We start from the raw sequence: 4,226 nt of genomic DNA, 5'->3' as shown, positions 1-4,226 counted from the left end.
AGATGCTGGAGGAGATGTGGACAGAAGGGAACCTTACTGCATTGTTGGTGGAGTGTAAACTTGTTCAACCACTTTGGAAACTAGTATGGAGGTTCCTTAAAAGACTCCACATAGAGCTCCTCTATGACCCAGCAATCCCACTTTGGGGCATTTACCCAAATGTTTACAAAGAAGACCACACTAAAGCTACCAGCACGACTATGTTTATTGCAGTACTATTACTATAGCTAAGATATAGAACCAACCCAGCTGCCCCTCAGTAGATGAATGGATCAAGAAAATGTGGTATATATACACAATGGAATTTTATGCCTCCATCAGAAAGAATGACATTGCCCCATTGGTTAGGAAATGGAAAGACTTGGAAAAAATTATATTAAGTGAAGTAAGCCAAGCCCAAAGAAACATAGGTCCCATGGTTTTCCTTATTTGCAATTATTAGTATATGTATGAGTCAAGCAGAAAAGGTCAGATAAGGTGATGTTAGGAAAATGAACCCTAAGATATGTATTTTAAATTTTTTTTTCTTTCATGCATTTGTTTCTAACGCATTTATATGATTATTTCTTTGTTGCTTTGTATGTCCCTCTCCCACAGTATAACCCCTGCTTTCACTGTATTTGATGTCGGTATAATTTGTGGAGGGGAAGGGGAAAAACAAGTCGTTTAAATAGGATACAGGTGGACCCGTTGCAACAATGAGAAGTACAAGTTGTCATGTCAAAAACGAACTTTACAACTTTGGTGGAGGGTGGGGGGAGGATGGGGGGGAGCGTGGAAGGGATGGGAAGGGGAAACAAAGGAGGAGGCTACAATGCTTGATAAGAAATGTACTCATTATCTTGCCCATGTAATTGTAACCCCTCTGTACAGTTTTTTCACAATAAAAAATAAAAAAGAATAATAATATTAAAAAAAAGAGTATGTGGGCCGGGCACTGGTGGCTCACACCTGTAATCCTAGCTATTCAGGAGGCTGAGATCTGAGGATCGTGGTTCAAAGCTAGCCCCTGGGCAGGAAAGTTCATGAAACTCTTATCTCCAATAAACCATCAGAAAACTGGAAGTGGCGTTGTTGCTCAAGTGGTAGAGTGCTAGCCTTGAGCTGAAGAGCTGAGGGACAGTGCCCAGGCCCAGAGTGCAAGCACCATGACCGACAAAAAAAAAATGTGGTTACATTCAGGGCCCATCCAAGTAATCTAGAAAGAACACTTATCTCTCAAAATCTTGCCACTTACAGGAATATTCACATTTTTGTCCAGCAAAGTAGCATTCAGTTTCCAAGGATTAAGAAGTGAGTTAATTTGAGAAGGACAAGGACATTCTGTCAGCCAATCACAAAGCAATTATAGTTGAAAATAGTATGTATGCTAGAGTTGACATCCATTGGTTCACTGTATTACCAAGTGTGGCTCTTATGCTCAGTTCTACTCATTCTTAGTCTGTAAATTCAGCATTTTTTGCTTTTTGCAGGTATCATGGAAAAAATGCAGGGCTTACATTTTACATTCTGAGCTGGGCAAAGAGGCACAGGAAATTATAGCCAAAGTCCTAGCACTTGTAAACTGAGTGACCTTTGCCTTTGCACTTTTGAAGTGAGATAAGACCTCCACAAGTATTTTTTTCATAATTAAATGAGATTGTTCACATACAAAAATGACTGGTCATGCTGCATGTAAGTTTCTCTTTTCCGATTTAAAATTAAAAGGTTTTGCACATATGGTCTGTACAGCTACAAGATGTGATGCAGATAAGCTTAGATCAGCAGTTTTCATTTCAAGCAAGAAGGGCAAACATAGATAATAACTATTTAAATAATTAATAGGCTGGAAAAAGCTATTCACTGATGCTATGCATGGGAAATAAGAATTCTCTGCTGTGACCTAATTCGCGTCCTTGGTCAATGCACGTTCACTTCTTTGTTCTGGGGAAGATTAACAATGTTGTGAAAAGAAGAAGAAGAAAAAAGAAGCCTTGTCAGGATCTGGAAAAGTGCAGACCAGTAAATCGGAGTTATTGCAACGAAAGCAATTTTTATTTACTTGCAGTCTAGAAGACACTGCCAGCCGTTCTCATATTCATATATAAGAGCAAATGAGGGGGATGATTCAAAGGTCTAATAAATAACCCTAAGTTCACTCCATAATAGTTCTTTTCCTTTTTACATCTCTGGCTAAATGGTCCCATTCTTCAGTTCCACAGGCTGGTCACATCCAGCTTATAGATCTAATTATCAAGAGGCCTCTTACCCGTGACCTTTCATGAGCACAGACTCAAAACCTGAAGTCCAGAAGAGACTTGATAAATAAGGGGCTTTGAGTGAAAAGTCTTGGTGAGAGGCCATTCCTAGCATTTAAAATAAACTCCTACGTTACTTTCTACCACTTAATTAGTAATGTTTCCTGTAGACTCATTCTCTGTATTCCTCGTTTTTTTGTGAGAAGCCTAAGGAATCTCATCCAGTCCTGTGTCTTTAGCCATGTCCTCTCACCTTCAGATATATAACTTCTACCCCAGCTCAGCTTTTTATCTTCTCTGTACTCTCCTGCTTCAAACATGTAGCTTTTAAATGACTTAAGCAAGGAACCATAGGTCACTCCCTGAAGGTCCCGTGAAGGATCTCATGAGGTAGACATGGTCCCCTCTTTTCTCAGAGTTTGAGTTCAGAGCAAAGGATAGGTTAAAAAGAAGCAATTGGAGGGTAGCAGTTAGGGATACAAATGTTCTCACTTGATCATGGGAGATGTTCCAAAATATGTCTGGCTCTCAGAGTGCTTTTGAGACCTTTTGGTAAGTTTCTTGTTGGATCTTCTTGACCTCAGTTTTCTTGACTTCCCAGGGGCTTTCCTTACAGCTGACCGCCACAAACAGCTTTTCATTCCTACACCCACCAGTTTACCCTTAGCTGAGGTGTTCTTGGTGCTCTGGCAAGAGATACACTTCTGGATAAACTACCTTCTTGAAAGACCACCGGCCACTATCCTTATGATATACAAAAATTCCATGCCAATTCCTTAGGATCTCTGCACTTTGGGCAATTAGGGGCCAAGACACTGCTTTCCAGGCTCCCTTCTGCCTTCACCAGCAGCTTCAGATGCCATCTCTCTACTATTCTCTAGCCAGGGTCAGATGTCAGTCCTCGATAGCCACCTGGACCTGAGGTTCCAGGAATACACTCCTCTTAAGCCCTTCACCTTCAGATTTGGTCTGAAATTGCAGGTCTATACAACTAGATTTTACCTTATCTAGCCTCAATATGTATGAATCGTTTAGGTCTTCAGACCTGCGCACTTTGGAACACACTCTCTGTCTGCATGCCTTCATCAAATCCAGGAGAGAATGAACCTCATTTTGATATCTTCTTTTTTCTAAACTGATTAGGTAACCTTCATGTTTCTCTCTTCTGCCCTTATGTCACCATCTTTTATCTGCAGAAGTAAAATCCTGCTGCATTGTGAATTTATACATCCACTTCAGGTTAAGCAGGTAAACTCGTTTTCATTTAAAAAGCAGCAATCATTTGTGAGTTTTGAAAGTCACAATCTTACCAGGCACACAGAAGGATGGAAATAACTTGGGTGGGATAAATAAATAACTGAGTTAATTATGGACTTGTTTTGAAAAAAATCATTACATTGTAAGATTAAGAATACCAGAGTCATTGTCCTTGATCTTCATTCCAATAGTATAGAATGCAGAAAATTGATGCCTTTCATTTATATAATTCAGCTGCAAAGGAAATGATTTCTGTTGGTCCCAGTTTATTTCTCCAGCTCTGTATTCTTTTTTCTCCCAATCCATAGATCTTCTTTTATTCTGCCTGCATCATCTGCCCAGTCCCTAAGTAGGCGAATATTAGTATCTGTTGCTGCTGTAATCAAACTGACTCATAGTCATTGACTTAAAAATTTATTTTCTTGGAATCACAGAAACAGTGGAACAAAGAGTAAACCAATGCAACAAAGAGACTCACTAGACATTATGTTTGACATGAACTTTACAACTTGGGAGAGAAGGGAAAATGGGAGAAAATGAGGGAAAAGGGGTGACACTGCTCCAAAAGAGATGTGTTCATTACATTACTTATGTAAATATAACCCTCTGCACATCACTTTTACGATAAAATAAAATGGATGAAGAAAAAAATTGTTCCTAGATCAGAATCCAAATTAGTCACCTTGAATAAATCAGGGCAGTATGCTTCTGCAGATCTTGGAGGATAATCCA

The sequence above is a fragment of the Dipodomys merriami genome, unplaced genomic scaffold, assembly GCF_024711535.1.
Source record: "Dipodomys merriami isolate MVZ:Mamm:240054 unplaced genomic scaffold, mDipMer1.0.p SCAF_11, whole genome shotgun sequence".
NCBI lineage: Eukaryota > Metazoa > Chordata > Mammalia > Rodentia > Heteromyidae > Dipodomys > Dipodomys merriami.
The sequence above is the reverse complement of the archived record's forward strand: the minus strand, read 5'-3'. Positions refer to the sequence as shown.